Source organism: Odocoileus virginianus, chromosome 8, assembly GCF_023699985.2.
Source record: "Odocoileus virginianus isolate 20LAN1187 ecotype Illinois chromosome 8, Ovbor_1.2, whole genome shotgun sequence".
Lineage (NCBI taxonomy): Eukaryota > Metazoa > Chordata > Mammalia > Artiodactyla > Cervidae > Odocoileus > Odocoileus virginianus.
Window position 1 is genome coordinate 5,869,006 of NC_069681.1, and position 19,333 is coordinate 5,888,338.

General features: G+C 34.9%; 1 long non-coding RNA gene across 1 annotated transcript in view; it reads right to left on the bottom strand.

Annotated features, from left to right (window-relative positions):
• Positions 1-17,855, bottom strand: part of LOC139036209 (uncharacterized) — a 30,357-nt gene extending 12,502 nt beyond the window's left edge. The window contains exons 1-2 of the long non-coding RNA XR_011488910.1: positions 17,786-17,855; positions 13,655-13,699 (exon numbers count right to left, since the gene is read on the bottom strand). This is a non-coding gene — a long non-coding RNA (uncharacterized lncRNA). The remainder of the gene's footprint in view (positions 1-13,654; positions 13,700-17,785) is intronic.
• Between the last annotated feature and the right edge of the window lie 1,478 nt (positions 17,856-19,333).

The window sequence follows — 19,333 nt, forward strand, 5'->3', positions numbered from 1 at the left end:
ATAACCCTATATGCAAAACAGAAAAAGAGACTCAGATGTATAGAACAGACTTGTGGACTCTGTGGGAGCAGGCGAGGATGGGATGTTTCAAGAGAACAGCATCGAAACATGTATATCTAGGGTGAAACAGATCACCAGCCCAGGTTGGATGCATGAGACAAGTGCTCGGGCCTGGTGCACTGGGAAGACCCAGAGGGATGGGGTGGAGAGGGAGGTGGGAGGGGGGACCGGGATGGGGAATACATGTAAATCCATGGCTAATTCATTTCAATGTATGACAAAAACCACTGCAATGTTGTAAAGTCATTAGCCTCCAACTAATAAAAATAAATGAAAAAAAAAAAAAAAGAGTCGGATACAACAGAGTGACTGAGCACATGCATGTATTTCTTCACATAAATGTAATAATATAGTAATTGTTATATAATAATTTATTCATTCTGCTGTTGAAGGGCATTTGGGTTGTTTAGGCATTTTATTTATTATGAATAAACCTATAAAAATTTTGCAAAAAAAAAAACATTTTAACAATAAATAGTGTTTACTATATTTGCCTTTTTGGAACAATAGCTTTTACCACTTATGATTGGATTATCTGCATAAACAATTTGTAAAGTCACCTTTTCAACATATTTTTATTAAAATATCCAGTATATGTAAAGATGGGAACTGCATTACAACCACAGAAGAGTCAACTGATAAAATGTCTAACATAAGCAACACTGCTGTTTCTCACTCATAGACCTAATCTTTTTAAAATCTTATGTTAATTTATTATTAAGAAAAGTTTCAACTTTCCAAAATAAAGTGAATGGGCTTGATAACATTTATTTTATTTTTAAAGAATTTTTAAAGTTGGCTATCATAGACAGTTTTCTCATTTTATTAACACACATATTAATTAGTTTGAACTTTCAACTTTCATTGAAATCCATTTTTGATTCTATCTCCCAGGGGGTGTTTGTAATAAAGGGCCAGCCTGTCAATGCAGGTTAGGTGTAAGAGACTTGGGTTGGATCCCTTGGTTGGGAAAATCTTCTGGGATAAGGACACAGCAACCTATTCCAGAATTCTTGCCTGGGGAATCTCATGGACAAAGGAGCCTGGTGGGCTGTAGTTCACGGGGTCTCGCAGAGTCAGACACAACAGAAGCAACTTAGCATGCTCCCATCCAGCCATTTACTAGTGAAAAATTTATATATTGAAAAGTCAATAACTAGTATGTCTAGTTCTTTCACTATTTAAGCACGGATACTCTGACAATTTTTGTTTTTCTAATAACTTAAAAACAGAAAATAAAATAAGTTGCAAAATATAGTACCGAAACTGTGATGTGTATAAATTTACTCTGTGAGAGAGAGAGAGAGAGAGAGAGAGAGAGAGAGAGAGAGAGAGAGAGAGAGAGAGAGTTATAGCAAGGAGAGAGGATTGCATTCATTTTATTCCTAATAAGCAGTGATTTTTAAATGACATTTAATTCTATAGCTTAAAATGTTGAGTTGTGGGTATTATGTAGTCCAATGCTCCTGACAGTTTCACTAAACGTTTAGGGAATCACATTTTTTTTTTTTAATCAGTGCCTTTGTTCCTAGCATATCATAATGACACTCATATTTCAATATGGCGACTCAAATTCAGTCATCAACCAACACATCTATATTCTTTTCAGTTTGAAAGAAGAGTCAAAGAAAGACCACAAATTCTATCTTCTTTTACTGACTTCTTTAAGAGGGAACAGGGAAAACTTAACTCTCTACCATGTGTAGTCTTATTAATCAGTACATTGATTAGCTATTTAGTAAACATCAATTTATTAAACTTCAAACATAACTGAGTGTATATATTTGATCATTGTATAAGTGAAACTTTAATATGCCATTTGCCTTACTATTTTCACTGTAATATCATGGGGTTTTTCATATATATATATTTTTTAATCCATAAAATTGTCATCAAACTTCTTTGTTATAACAGATTATGTATTCAGCAATGCTTTTTGAAGTTATTTAAGGATCTTTTAACTGGACTTCCCTGGTGGCTCAGATGGTAAAAAATCTATCAAAGCAGGAGACCTGGGTTCGATCCCTGGATCGGGAAGATCCTCTGGAGAAATGGATCTTGTCCACTCCAATATTCCTGCCTGAAGAATTCCATGGACAGGAGTCTAGCGGGCTACAGTCTGTGGAGTCTCAAAGAGTTGGACACGACTGAGCAACTAACATGCACACACACAAGGATCTTTTAAAGAAATACAGTGTCAAGAGCTGAGTTAAACTGGAAAGAGCTGAGCAAAGAGGTGTTGATTAGTCAGTTAAAATAACAGACCAAATTGAAGTCAACATCAAGACTTAAATCCCTTATTGCAATGATATAAGCAAGAAGAAAAAGTGCAAGCTTCACCAATTTTTAAGAAGGGTGCAGGTGAAAGTAAGATTTATTACTACAGATGGGGTGGGAGATGTTGGGGAGATTGTCTCCTCTCAAGGGAACTCTGAACAAAAGTCATCTGCTATTTCGTGTACCTGGGGGTTGACGGGAGAGAGAAATGAAAGTCTGGGAGTGGTAATGTACCAGTTCTTAGGGAGAAAAAGGTCTTCAAATCTCCTCCCTTCCCAAAAGATCTTGGCAGAAGCACAAGAGAGGCTTCCTCCAAGGGCCTGAATAAAGAAGTTTGTGGATGAAAGTATCTGAGCTCAGAAGCTCAGGTATACATAAAAGTATGGCCGGTAGAAAGAATCTGACTCTTTGTCTACAATTGCCTTCAAAGACCACAGTGCCCTGGCTGTGAGCTGGGTCTGGTGTGGGAAGGCAGTTTTCCTAGTGCTGGAATCCCATGTTTTTATGTGTAGTTCTGTTTTACTCTGCGCAGATTGCCATAGCAAAGTGCCATAGACTGGGTGGCTTAACAAACAGAAATTAATTTCTCACACTTGTAGAGGCTGAGAAATCCAAGACCACCAAGGAAGATTTCATTCTGTAGAGGCTTCTCTTGGTTTGGAGGCTGCTATGGTTTCCTGTGTGACCTCATCTTTCTGTACCCTGGGAGGGCAAGTGAGTTCTCTGTCCCTAATAAGGACGCTGATCTTTTGGAATCAGGGTTCCAGCCTTGTGACCTCCTTTAATTTTAATTGCTTTCATAAAAGTCCTATTTCAAAATGCAATTGCATTGAGGGGTTAGGGCTTGAGCATATGGATATGAAGGGACACAAACATTTAGCACATATAAATTTTTGTTTCTTAAAAACGTGTATTTCTGGCTGTGGCATGTCGTCTCTGCTGTATGCAATGAGCAGGGGCTAACCCCAGTGACTGTGCAGGCTTCTCACCGTGCTAGCTTCTCTCATTTTGGAGCAGAGACTCTACATTCTCTAAATTGTACTTGCTTCAGAGGTTGTGGCTCCTAGGCTCCAGAGCACAGGCTGAATAATTGTGGTACACCGGCTTAGTCGTTCCAAGGCATGTGGGATCTTCCAGGATCAGGGATCGAACCTATGTCTACAGTTTTGGCAGGCAGATTCTTATTCACCATGCCACCAGGGAAGACCAAGAATTTCATTTGAATTTAACTGATTAGTCTCTCCACAAAGCAAATGGTGAGAAAAAATATGTATCATTTAAAATTATATTATATTTCTATGTAAAATACACATTTGAAGATTTTAATGAAAATAGTAGATAATATGTTTACAGTTTTCATCCCAATCCCAATGAAAGGCAATGTCAAAATTGTTCAAACTACCATACACTTGTGTTCATTTAACATGCCAGCAAGATCGTGCTCAAAATCCTTTAAGTTAGGCTTCAACAGTATGTGAACTGAGAATTCCATGTGTAAAAGATGGCCTTAGAAAAGGCAGAAGAACCAGAAATCAAATTGCCAAGATCCGTTGCATCATAGAAAAAGATAATTCTAAAAAAAAAAAAAAAATCTAATTCTGTTTCATTGACTACACTAAAGCCTTTGACTGTGTGGAACACAACAAACTGTAGAAAATTCTTAAAGAGATGGGAATACCAGACCACTTTACCTGCCTCCTGAGAAATCTGTATGCAGGTCAAGCAGCAACAGTAAGAACCAGACATGGAAAAATGGACTGGTTCCAAATTGGTAATGGAATATGTCAAGGCTGAATATTGTCACTCTGCTTATTTAATTTACATGCAGAGTACATCATATGAAATGCTGGGCTGGATGAAGCACAAGCTGGAATCAAGATTCCTGGGAGAAATATCAATAACCTCAGATATGCAGAAGACACCACCCATATGGTAGAAAGTGAAGAGGAGCTAAACAGCCTCTTGAAGGTGAAAGAGGAGAGTGAAAATGTTGGCTTAAAATTCAACATTCAAAGCATGAAGATCATGACACTCAGTCCCATCACAATGGCAAACAGATGGGGAAACAATGGAAACAGTGGCAGATTTTATTTTCTTGGGCTCTAAAATACTGCAGATGGTGACTGTAGCCATGAAATTAAATGACACTTGCTCCATGGAAGAAAATCTATGACAATACTAGACAGCACGTTAAGAAGCAGAGACATCACTTTGTCTACAACAGTCCATATAGTCAAAGCTGTGGTTTTTCCAGTAGTCATGGATGGATTTGAGAGATGGGCCATAAAGAAGGCTGAATGTGGAAGAATTGATGTTTTGGAATTGTGGTATTGGAGAAGACTCTTGAGGGTCCTTTGGACAGCAAGGAGATCAAACCAGTGAGTCCTAAAGGAAATCAATCCTGAATATTCTTTGGAAGGATTGATGCTGAAACTGAAGCTCCAATATTTTGGCCACCTGATGCAAAGAGCTGGGGCATTGGAAAAGACCCTGATACTGGGAAAGTTTGAGGGCAGGAGGAGAAGGGATGACAGTTAATGAGATGGCTGGATGGCATCATCAACTCAAAGGAGATGAATTTGAGCAAACTCCAGGAGATAGTGAAAGACAGGGAAGTTTGGTGTGCCACAGTCCATGGGGTCACAAAGAGTTGGACACAACTTAGTGACTGGACAACTAAAATCTAACAGTTAAAATAGCAGGAAACATAATAATTAGGTTTATCTATAAATATTCATTGAAAATAAAATTGATTTTATGGAAGCAGATATTTGAAAGTTAAGGAAAACTGAGGAAAAGAAAAATAGGTATACAGAACTGGAAATACTGTGAAACAAAGCTGTAAAATATGTTTCTATGTGTATATATATTCAAGCATATACATGTTTACATAAAAAGTAGATGCAGATATAGAGAAAAACAAAGGTGCATATGCAATTTTAGATGTATATATGACTATATCAATATCATTATATTCCAGGGAGTTTTCAATTTAAAATTTGAAATTGTTGTCACATTTTTTTCCCTTACCCTACCCATGCCATGAATACTTCTTTATGTATATGCATAATTAGCTGTGGTTTCTTGGAAGTTTTTTTTAATATAATGAAAGGTATATAACATTAAATAACAGGATATTTAATTTAGACTGCTTATTAAAATCACATAATGTTAGAATCCTAATAAGAATATTTGAATTGATTTTATTGTAGCACTTTTGTACTAGTGATCATAACCGATTATAATTCATTGTACTTCATTCTGACATAGTCTTCTGTTGGTGAGACTTCAGGGTATTTTTAGTTTTAAGGTAAAATTTACACTCATAACACTTGTTCTTTAGTCTCTTCCAAAATAAAATCTATATCAACATGGTTCTTAAATATTTAGGGACCAGAATGCACATATTTGGATTGCTCTGATTTCATTTCTAAAGATATTACTTGGCCAAATTATGAAATGTATGTAAGCTTTCTTTTTTCATCTAATTGTATGAGGGAAAAGTATGGTTTGAAGTACAATCCAAGTGCAATCAACAGAAAGTACAAGTTTTGGAAAAATACATTTCTCATTCAGTTTCAGTGTAACTTGATTCCATTTAATTTATTTCTTATGATAGCCTTTATATGAAATATTGGTTCCCACCTAAGATTTTTACATCAAATATTATTTCTTCTATACTCAGGGGGACGCATGTCTACCTTTATTTTATTCTGGCATCGCTATCCATTCCATTTCAGTTCTAATAAACTCCCACAGATAATTGATAGATGTGTAGAGTATTATAAAAAATGTTTTTATTTTGCTTAACTTATTCAATTATTGGTGCTTTACTATAATACTTAATGAAAACATTCATTTTAAAGAAAATGTATGAATTTCAACATGTAAGTACTAATACATATGACTAGTTTGAAAGCAAAAGCTAAATTGAGATTATGCAGCATTACTCATGCTAGAATTTATTTTAAATTACTTTTAATTCCACAAATGTATTGCTAACATTTAATTTAGCTTTCTAATAGGTACCACTTAGAAACTACTTTTTACACATATGCTTACCTATTTTTTAGCTAACAAAATAACAACAAAAATGATTAATAGATAAAATGTAGCCAAGTTTCTAGCTTAAGCAAAGGACTGCAAGTCATTAGAATCCAGTATTCTCTTTGTCTGAGAAAAATTGGCATCTAAGCTTTTTGCATCCTCCAGAATGAGAATGTTTGAAAGAAAAAATTAATGAATCAATGAAGTTTCAACAATGTTAAAATTTTTACTCAGGAACAAATTTACACCTATTACTAAACTCAAGGATGATAAATTGAAACAATATGAACTGAAAAAGCAAACTAACACTGGAATCACATTCTATACAGTGTTTACTTAACACTTAATCAACTATATACATTAAATTAGTTTTTGTATTTCCTAGTAGACATTTTCTAAGTTGCCAGATTTTCCCTAAACCCCTTTCCTGAGATTTCCCTATCCCCACAGCCACGGATGAAATGGATTCTAGAAAGTTCGTTAGTACCACATACTCTTTGAGCCTATTTTAATTTGCTTTTCATTTGCTTTACACTAAATATGCAATCTTTTAATGTGGTCTTCATAGGCACACCCTAAAAGGCTTCACAAAAAGGAGGGATTTTGTATCTGTAATCAAACAAGGGCTTTGCTGGTGGCTCAGATGGTAAAGAATATGCCTGCAATGCAAGAGACCTAGGTTCAGTCCCTGGATTGGAAACATCCCTTGGAGGAGGACCTAGAAACTGACCCCAGTTTTCTTGTCTGGAGAAACCCCGTGGACAGAGGAGGCTGGCGGGTTTCAGTCCCTGGAGTCTCAGAGTGGGACCCGTCTGAGGAACTCAACGCATGCACACATACACAAACAGAGAGAACAAATAACAAAACAAAAAAAGATGGAGAAAGAATCTTGGTAATGGTATAACTAGAGTGAAACAATGACTGCTTATAGGTGATACTTACCTGTTTAATTGATAGAACATTAAATATTCTATTGTAATTTTCCCAGGTTATATTAATATTCCCATGAATGGAAATTCTGAAGAGGAAATGTAGTGGAATAGTTGAAGGACTCATTGCTATAGTCAAAATGTAGAATTTTCACTGACTGGACTGAAATAAATTTTTGAAGCTATGTCCTCAAGGCACTTTTTCTATCTTGCAATTGTCTGTAAACAAGATGTTTTTGACCAAATAAGTTCAATTGAAATTTGAAGTAATGAGAAACTTGATTTTTACTTTTCTTAAAGATGTCATTTGAAATTCTTGGCATATAGGCATCACTTTAGGGATTCTTAAAGTAATTGGATATGAAAAACCAAGAAAAAATACACACCAAAGATTTTAATGTAGTACTGCTTTCAGAGATCTGAGCATTGTAGGAACAGATGGGATTTTATATAGCTAAATTATCAATGTAACACTATTTCAGTAATAGAAGGGTGGATTGATGTAAAGTAAAAGTTGCCTATGATTTCCGGTTGCTACTGGGACTCTTTCCCAACTTTATTCTTGGCCAGTGGATTCTTTTCAGAGATTGTACTGTGAGCCAGAAGCAATTTTCTTTTTAGAATGGGCAAACTGCAGTTACTTTTGTGCTATTCAAGATCCCTGACCTATTATCCAAACATGTCAAGGTTTGCCCTTTGGTATTTTATTGCAATTAATACATATGGCTTACATTTCACAGAGCACACAATGGCAATTATGATATCACCTGGTAGATGGGACCCATTGCCTCAAACTAAGTAAGATCCAAGTCATATTCAAGTTCTTTGTACAGTGTCAGATGCTGTGTGACACAAAGGATAAATGCTGCTTATCCTCCTGGAATCTTAGGTTCATCAGTGTAAGTAATGTCAGTGTTAGTTTTGCATTAAGATGCAAACATATTATTTAGTGGAAACCATGAAATGAGAGAATTTATGAAAATGATCTACAGATATATTTATTTCATCCAAGCATCTTAGACTTTAGCCCACATGTTTAATACTGAACTAATACTACATTTTTGGCTAAAATGAATTTGCAATCTTTGGCAGAGTCATCATGGAGAACCTCAATGTAATATCAAAAAAGGTTCTCTGAACTTGATAAAATAGAAGTTATCCAATACATCTTAAAGGAAAAATAACAAATAGGAGCTCACATGTTATATTTGGCCTATACATGTATTTTTTTTAGACTTCCCTTGTGGCACAGACAATAAAGAATCCTCCTGCAATATGGGAGGCTGGGTTTAATCCCTGGGTTAGGAAGATCCCCTGGAAAAGGGAATGCCTACCCACTACAGTATTATTGCCTGGAGAATCCCCATGGACAGAGGAGCCTGGTGGACTATAGTCTTTAGGGTTGCAAAGAGTCAGACACGACTGAGTGACAAGCATATATACTTTGTCTATATAGACATTCTATTTTTTTTTTTTTTTTTAGATAAGAACACACACATACTTGTTACATACAAAATGTATTTTAAATATTGTTGTTGCTGTTGTTCAGTCACTAAATTATGTCCGACTCTCTGCGACTCCATTGTCTGTAGTACACTAGGCTTCCCGGAGTTTGCTCAAACTCATGTCCATTGAGTTGATGATGCCATCTAATCATCTCATCCTCTGTCGCCATTCTCCTCCTGCCCACAATCTTTCTGAGCATCAGGGTATTTTCCAGTGAGTCGGCTCTTCACATCAGGCGGCCAAACTACTGGAGCTTCAGCAAAGGTCCCTCCAGTGAATACTCAGTGTTGATTTCCTTTAGGGTTGACTAATTTGATCTCCTTGCTGTCCAAGGGCCTCTCAAGAATCTTCTCCAGCACAATTTGAAGCACAATTCTTCGACACTCAGCCATCTTTATGGTCGGACTCTTATATCCATAAATGTCTACTGGGAAAACCATAGCTTTGACTACAAGGAACTTTGTTGGCAAGTGATGTCTCTGCTTTTTAATACACTGTCTGGGTTTGTCATTTTAAATATTATGAAAACAAATACACATTGGATTAATAGATTCTCTTGAAAACATCAAAACTGAGAGAAGACTGTTACCACAGTATCTTAAGACAATCAGCCAGCCTACTGTGATGTATGCACTTTATATATGCCCGAGTTTCAGCCTTCAGGATAGTGGATCTCTTCCACCAGCTTCAGTCATTTGGAGTGCTGGAATGTGCTTATGTACCCTTTGGCTTACAGCCAAGAGCCATATCAGAATCATACACTGATTATACATGCAGGCATGCCACAAAAACCCCCACAACCACTTCACAGAAATGCAAACACAGCTACTATTAAAGATTGCATGAAAATCCCTATTAGGCTGTGGAAAGATTAGTAACATCGTCAGAGAAAGTCTTCCACAAACAGCAACACTCTGTGTGAAAGAAAAGCCCTGTTTGTAGCAAGGTTAGAGCCATGTTCAGGTGGCTACCCAACGATGTGTAAGAGAGGAATCAAGAAGAGGTGCAGATTTTATTGCGAGCCTTATGTCAAACATAAGGAGGCAAAGTGGCTAACAAAATATGATGACATTATAAGGTCACTGAAAAATGAGGCATCATTAAAATGAGACAAATTTGAAATGTCTGTCAAAATAGTCAGGATTTAATAAAAAATCATATAATGAAATTATTATACTATATATAGTATTATATATATATATATATATGTATATATATATATATAATCTTGTGCCTTATTTATATTATACTCACACGCATTCTCTGACACCAAAAAACTGTGAAGCACATTTCTGTAGGATAAACTTTTACTTTATTCCTGAAAAGATGAATTTTATTCCATAAGGCTGTAAGAATGACATTTATTAGTAACAGGAAAATCGTCTTCTTAGGTTCGATGCAGCAGTTTTACTAGTTTCCAAAACCTTGCTGTAGGTGAATAAAATTTGAAATAACTCTACACCAGTATAACTTTTGCTCTTTTGCAAAGAGTCACAACAGTTCCTTGACTTCATTAAAGAAAGCAAGAATTAGAAAAATCTCCCAGTGATTTAAAATGCATTGTTTCAATGCATGCTGTCTTTCTTTTATCTTCTTTCTGCATACTCCTTTGTTTATTAGGTTTCTGCTGGTAGGAAGATATTGAATGCTAATGTGTCAGTGTTTGCCTATTAAAGTCACTTTCATGTTCCATGCAACTCACTAGTTCATTAATCAGAGTATTCATGGAATTTATATTATAGTTGGAGGTAGGCATAATGCAAAGGTGTGTGTGGATAAGTTAGGATTCTTCATATCTTTTTCCTTTTAGTATTGTACCTACCCATAGTTCCTTTTGATTGTAAAATTATTTTTCCCCTAAATGAAAGATAACTTTAATAATACAATTTCCTTGTTCGGTGAAATATTTCTAATACAAGACACGGGAATATTGATGGTTGTCTCAGAGATAGTGTGATTGAGAGACGAGAGGTACTGGAGATACAACAGCTTAAATTTAACCATTTTTGGATCCAGTATTCAGCCCCTGTTACTATTCGTAAATTTGATCTGAATGTCTTTTTATTAAATGTATAATATTTTCCAAGTGTGTGTTTTTTAAGAATTTCTGCACATAAATGTGCAAGTCGTTTTAGGGGGAAAAGTATAGAATATACAATCCAAATCAAATAGAAACATTCTCCTCCTTTTTGCTTTTAACCTGATACCTGTTGTTACACAAAATAAGCTCAACTAATCTGATAAAACAATATATATTTTTCCAGAAACACCTGGATTCTAGTATTGGTCCTGCCTAGTAAGTATAAAAGAAAAGTATATTTTGCCAGATTTATTTCATCACCATACAAAGTTTTCCCACACACAAAAAAAGGGAATATGTGTCTGGGGCTTGAAACCAAATAAGAAAAAGAAAAAGGAATGCACACATCAAAAAAGAAAAGGAAAACAAAGATAGCAAAATCAAAATTGTTGGTTTAAGTTAGACTTCTTTCACTAGCCTATACTGCTACATTTTCATTTAAAGCATTTCAGTATTTAAGAAGGCATGAAAGGTAATAATTTGAGACCATAATTAAATTTACTTACTGAATAAATGTAAACATTAGCAGCTTTGTTTAATAGAAAATGAAAAATATGAATCATTCACAGATTTAAGAGTACAAAGACATGTACACAAATTTCCCTGTGGTACTATTTTCATTATTATTTAAAAATATATGTGTGTGTGTGTGTGTATATATATCTGAAAAAGAAGTTCATATTCTAGTGAGTGTACAGTTACATATAAAAGGTTTTACACTGTTGAACAATGTTTTTTTTTGTTTTTAAAATTTTTGTATTTCTGACAAATATTGTCTAAGACTATGCTGTAGATAGATCAAAAAAAAAAAAAAAAAAAAAGAGCATACAAAGTATATATACATCAACAGAAAAGAAAAATGTTCTCCTGAAGCTCCATGGACTTAAAACATTGATTTCAAAGCACTATTTTATTTAGATATTTCCTAAAATTCATTTTAACTGTATCTAATAGGGAGGGATTGGGGGCAAGAGGAGAAGGGGATGACAGAGGATGAGATGGCTGGATGGCATCATCGACTTGATGGGCATGAATTTGAGCAAGTTCCAGGAGTTGGTGAAGGACAGGGAAGCCTGGCGTGCTGCAATCCATGGGGTCTCAAAGAGTCAGACATGACTGAGAGACTGAACTGAACTGATACTTAGCTTTTCAGCTTACTAAAAATTCCAAAGAATGTCTAAAATTCTTTTGTAAAGATTAGTTGAATTAATTCTAATCATATAATATATTCTTTTCATCCATTAAAATATATATTGAAACACCTAAAGAAAAACTTTAGGATCATTTTTCTTCTCTATTTATTTTTGAACATCTTATTAATAGAAATTAGACAATACATTAGTGCTGAAGAAACTAATAATTTAGCATTGTTTGCAGGAATTCAATCATCTAGGTAGGCACTGAATATACTCAAACCAACTCATTCCACCACCTTAAATATACCTCCCAAAATGTCTAATTAGAATTTTTGACGTTTTGGGAAGCTAAGACATTTAGATAGAAAAAAAAAAAAAATCAAAGTGAAAACTGAGAAAGAATGCCAGAGCCTGGTGTTTGGATATATATATTCTTTCTGAGGGTAATTTAGTACTTTATTGCTCTTTATTGATTTGCAATTAAAGTATATATATATATGTATATATATATATATATATATATATATATTCCTTTTCTTCCCACTCCTAGGCATATACCCTGAGGAAACAAAAATTGAAAGAGACACATGCATCCCATTGTTCACTGCAGTACTATTTACAATAGCTAGAACATGGAAGCAACCTAGATGTCCATGGACAGATGAATGGATAAAGAAGTTGTGGTGCAACACAATGGAATATTACTCAGCCATAAAAATGATCACATTTGAGTCAGTTCTAAAGAGGTGGATGAACCTAGAACCTATTATACAGAGTGAAGTGAGTCAGAAAGAGAAAGATAAATACCACATTCTAACACATATACATGGAATCTAGAAAAATGGTACTGAAGAATTTACTTACAGGGCAACAGTGGAGAAACAGACATAGAGAATAGACGTATGTACTGGGGGGAGGGGAGGGTGAGCTGTATGGAGAGAGTACCATGGAAACTCACATTACTATATGTAACACAGATAGTCAATGGGAATTTGTGTATGTCTCAGGAAACTCAAACAGGGGCTCTGTATCACCATAGAGGAGTGGGATGGGGAGGGAGATGGGAGGGAGGTTCAAAAGGAGGGCACATATGCATACCTATGGCTGATTCATGTTGAGGTTTGACAGAAAACAACAAAATTCTGTCAAGCAATTATCCTTCAATAAAAATACATTAAAAAAAAAATTCCTGCTCTACAGTAAAATTTGTGACTGCCAGTTCAACTGTGTGTTTGGTGGACTTTAAGCAGACAATATGAGTTTGTGTTTCAATAGAATCATTTAATATAAAAATAACCTCTAGTTTACTAGGTTGCTGTAAATATTAAATGAGTAGCTCCCATAAAACTGACATGTAAACAGTAAAATGCGATTTTAATATAAAATACTACATAGAAATGCTAATAACCACTTACATGTTAAAACTTATAAAAGTAAATAAATAAATAAGTATTATTTTTCTTCCTCTACAACTGTAAGAAAACAACCAAACAATGTTTAATTACTGGCAATATCATTGGGTGTTAAGTGTGTATTACCATTAATTTATTTCTTTGATGGCCTCTCAGAGTGTAGATTGTTTAACATACCACTCAAATAGCTTAATGAAAGAAAGTTACCTTAAGAATTCATTTTCTTTCAGCAGTCAGAAATTCTTTCTTCCCCTTTTTTTAATTGAAAAAAAAATTGCATACTATAATATTGAACTTTAAAATGACTTTATTTAAAATTTTTTTTTCTTTTGCAAAGTTTTGCAATTACAGAATATTTTTATCATCCTAAACCCATAGGAAGTTTCACCTATTACCACTTCCTCCTTCCCCTAGAAACTAGTAATCTATTTTCTGTCTCTTTAGAATTGCCTATTTTGAACACTTAATATAAATGAAATAATGGAATAAGTGGCCTGTGTATCTGAAATCTTTCAATAGCATACTGTTCAAAGTTCATTCAGGTGGAAAATCCAATTTATCCTTTTATGTGTCTGAATAATATACCATTTAATTTCCCACCTTTCTCATCCACTAATCAATTAATATTTGGGTTGTTTGTGCATTTGTTATCATAAATAATATTTCTATGGACATTTGGGTACAGCTTTTTGCATGGACAAATGTTTTCATATCTTGAGTACATAACTAAGAGTAGAATTGTTGACTTATGATAACTCTCAATCTTTTTGTGGAATTACAAAACTGTTTTCCAAAGCAGATGGAAAATTTACATTTCCACCTTTAGTGTATGTGGGATCAGATTTTCTAAAGTCCTATGAATATTATTTTTGACATTTTTTGTTATAGCCTGCCTGATAGATGTAAAGTGGCATCACATAATTTTGACTTGCATTTTCCAAATGATTAATGGTATATAGCATGTCATATATTTACTGGTCATTTGTATCTATCTTCATCTTAATGAATGTATCTTTATATTAAGTTTTGAAATAAGAAAAATGTAAGAGTATTCTAACACTTTTTTCTTTATAATTTTTTGACTAGTCTGAGTCCCTTGCATTTCTATAAGATTTTTTTTAATCAGTGTTTCAATTTTTGCAAAAAATTCATTTGGCATTTTGAGTAAGATTGCTTTGAATCTGTAGTTCAATTTGGAGAATATTGCTATCTTATCAATGTTACATTGCCAAATCATTGATGTGGGATTTTTGAATTTATTAAAATATTAATTTCTTTCAACATGATCTTGAAGTTTTCAGTGTACAATAATTGTACTTTTCATTAAAATATTCCAAAATATCTTACACTGTTTTGCTATAGTAATTTTTGTTGTTGTTAAAGGCAGTGTGGCCACCATGATGGACCTGTCAGCCATCCAATGGGGCATTTTAAATAATTTCCTAAATTTATTTTTTCATTTTTCACTGCTAGTACAGTACATACAAACAAGGACTTCCCCAATGGCTCAGTAGTAAATAATTCACCTGCAATGCTGGAGACTCAGGTTGGATCTCTGAGTCAGGAAGATCCCCTGTAGAAGGAAACAGAAACCCATTCCAGTATTTTTGCCTGGAAAATCCCATGGACAGAACAACCTGGCAGGCTACAGTCCATGGGGCCACAAGAATTGGACGTGACTTAGCGAGCAAACCACCGCCACCACCACATGTACAGCGTGGATTTTTATATATTTATTTTTGTACCCTACAGTGCTATTGAGCATTTGTACTAGCTATGTATTTTTTAGTGTATGCTTTTGTATCTTCCATGCAAAAAATAATGGCGCCTACAGACGGAGATAATTTTACTCCTTTCCCTATCTAGATGAATTCTATGTCTTTCTCTTGCTCTATTATCCCAAATAGAATCTCCAGCACAATATTAAATAAAAGTGGTGAATGCAGACACTGATCTTAGAGGGTTTTCAACCTTTTACCATGTGGTAATATATTAGCTGAGGGTATTCTTATGTACACTGTATCAGAGAAAGACACTTCCTTGTATTCCTAGTTGAGTGCTTATTTTGGTAATGAAATTACTACATTTTACCTAATTTTGATGTAATTATTGAGAAGATTATGTCTTTTTTCTAATAATTATCTTAATAATATGGAATATTTATTTACTGCTTTTCATATATACATTGAACATGCATCTCTGGTGTAAATCCTACTTGGTCATGGTAAATAAGACATTTTGTGTGTCCCTAGATTCACTTTGCTAATATTTTGTTTAGTATTTTTATATCTAATTTCATGAAGGATACCAGTTCATCACTTTCCTTTCTTGTAACATCTTTCTCTGTTTCTAGTATCAGAGTAATACTGGACTTACTGAAAGAGTTGAGCAGGGAATCCACCTGGCTTTGTGCTTTTATTCATGAAGAAAAGAAGATTGCTTACTAATTCTAATTCTTTACTTGTTATAAATCTATCCAAATTTTTCATTTTTTGGTGCCATTTTAATAATTTGAGTCTTTATAGGAATATTTTAATATCCTCAGTTATCTAATTTTTTGTCATATAATTTTTCACAGTGAATTCATATTCAATTTTATTCATCTTTTCAAAGAGCCAGGTTGTATTGGTTCATTTATTAATCTTTACATTCTATACTTTAATTGTGTAAGTTCTATTATTTACTTTTCCCTTTCTTCTGTATGCTTTGTAATTACTCTGCTTTTAAAAATAATGTGTTAAATGTAAAAGTTTAGGTCATTCATGGACATATTTCTTCTGTTTAAATATAGTTTTTTCCATAAATACTACCCAGCTACTGCATAAGTTGGCCATGTTGTACTTTCATTTTCACTTTTGTTACTCAATCAGTCATATCCTACTCTTTGCGATCCCATGGACTGCAGCACACCAGGCCTCCCTGTCCATCACCATCTCCCTGACCTTGATCAAACTCATGTACACTGAGTCATGATGCCATCAAACTATTTTGTCCTCTGTTGTCGCTTTCTCCTCCTGCTTTCTATCATCCCAGCAACAGGGTCCTTTCCAGTGAGTCATTCTTCGCATCAGGTGGCCAAAGTATCAGAGCTTCAGCTTCACCAACAGTCCTTCCAATGAATATTCAGGATTGATTTCCCTTAGGATCTAATGGTTTGATCTCCTTGCAGCCCAAGGGGCTTTTAAGAGTCTTCTCCAGCACCACAGTTTGAAAGCATCAATTCTTCAGAATCCAGACTTCTTTATGGTACAACTCTCACATCCATACATGACTACTGGAAAAACCAGTTTTGACAAAATGGACCATTCTCAGCAAAGTAATGCCCCTGCCTTTTAACACACCTGTCTAGGTTTGTCATAGCTTATTTTCAAAGGAGCAAGTATCTTAATTTCATGGCTATAGTCACATCTGCAGTGATTTTGGAGCCCAAGAAAATAAAAATCTACCACTATTTCCACTGTTTACCCATCTATATGCCACGAAGTGATGAGACCAATGTCATGATCTTCATTTTTGCATGTTGAGTTTTAAGCTAGCTTTTTTACTCTCCTCTTTCACCTTCATCAAGAGGCTCTTTAGTTCCTCCTCCTCTTCTGATGAAAGGGTGATGTCATCTGCATATCTGAGGTTATTGATATTTCTCCTGACAATTTTGATTCCAGATTGTGCTTCATCCAGTCCGGCATTCCACATGATGTACTCTGCATATAAGTTAAATAAGGGGGTTGACAATATACAGCCTTGACACACTCCTTTCCTAATTTTGAACCAGTCTGTTGCTCCATGTTTGGTTCTAACTGTTGCTTCTTGACCTCCATATATATTTCTCAGGAGGTAGGACACATGGTCTGATATTCCCGTCTCTTGAAGAATTTTGAACAAGTTTGTTGTGATTTGCATAGTCAAAGGCTTTAGCATAGTCAATGAAGCAAAAATAAATGTTTTTCTGTATTCTCTTGCTTTTTCTAAGATCCAATGGATGTTTTCAATTTGATCTCTGGTTCCTCTCTCTTTTCTATATCCAGCTTGTATATCTGGAAGTTCTCAGTTCATGTTCTGTTGAAACCTAGCTTGGAGGATTTTGAGTATGACCTTGCTAGTATATGAAATGACTATAAAGGTACAGTAGTTTTGACATTCAAAAAATTAAGACCATGGAATCCAGTCCCATCACTTCATGGCAAATATATGGGTAAACAATGGAAACAGTGAGAAACTTTATTTTGGGGGGCTCCAAAATCACTGCAGATGGTGACTGCAGCTATGAAATTAAAAGAAAAGAAATTGGAAGAAAAACTATGAAAAACCTGGACAGCATATAAAAAGCAGAGACATTACCTTGCCAACATAGGTCCATCTAGTCAAAGATTTTTCCAGTTCATGTGTGAATGTGAGAGTTGGAATATAAAGAAAGCTGAAATGAAGTGAAAGTCACTCATTGTGTACAACTCTTTGTGACATCATGGACTATACAGTCCATGGAATTCTCTAGGCCAGAACACTGGAGCCTTTCCTTTCTCCAGGGGATCTTCCCCACCCAGGAATCAAACCAGTGCTTCCTACATTGCAGGTGGATTCTTTACCAACTGATTTATCATCAGGGAACACTTTTAAAGCTGACCACCAAGAACTGATGCTTGTGATCTGTGGTGTTGAAGAAGACTCTTGAGAGTCTCTTGGATGGCAAGGAGATCAAACTAGTCCATCCTAAATGAAACCAGTCCTGAATATTCATTGGAAGGTCTGATACTGAAATTAAATTTCAATACTTTGGCCACCTGATGTGAAGAACTGACTCATTGGAAAAGACCCTGATCCTGGGAAAGATTGAAGGCAGGAGAAGAAGGGAACAATAGGGATAAGATGTTTGGACGGCATCACTGACTCAATGGACATGAGTTTGAGTGACCTCAGGGAGTTGGTGATGGACAGGGAAGCCTGGCGTGCTGCAGTCCATGAGGTTGCAAAGAGTCAGAAATAAGTGAGTAACTGAACTGAACTTGTACATTCTTTGGCACTGCCCTTTGTTGATATTGCAATTAAAACTGCCTTTCTCATTCCTATGGCCACTGCTGAATTCTACATATTTGCTGGCATATTGAGTGCAGCAGTTTCACAACATCATCTTTTAGGATTTGAAATAGCTCAACTGGAATTCCATCACCTCCAGTAGCTTTGTTCATAGTGATGCTTCCTAAGGCCCATTTGACTTCACAATCCAGGATGTCTGGCTCTAGGTCACACCATCATGGTTATTTGAGTCATTAAGATCTATTTTGCATAGTTCTTCTGTGTATTCTTGCCAGCTCTTCTTAGTGTCTTTGTTTTCTGTTAGGTCCTTACCATTTCTGTCCTTTATTGAGCCCATCTTTGCATGAAATATTACCTTGGTATCTCTAATTTTCTTGAAGAGATCTGTAGTCTTTCCCATTATATTGTTTTCCTCTTTTTCTTTGCATTGATCTCTTAGGAGGACTTTCTTATCTCTCCTTGCTATTCTTTGGAAGTCTGCATTCAGATGGGCATATTTTTCTTTTTGCCTTTGCTCTACTCATTTTCATTAATCTCTAAATATTTTACAATTTTCCTTGTCATTTATTGTTATACTTGTTATTTAGAAGAGTATTGTTTAGTGTTTATATATTTGTCAATCTATATCTCTTTGTTTTATATTTCTAATTCAATTTCATTGTGATCAGAGAACATACTTTGTCTAATTTAATTCCCTTACATATATTAATAGTTTTTGTTAGCTAACATATAGTCTTTCTTGGAAAATGATCTTTGTTAACCTTTCTGAGAATACTTTGTACAAAATGAATTATTTCTTTCTTGATGCTTTCAAGTTTCTCTTTGTACTTTGACAAATTTTGATTATGGCATATC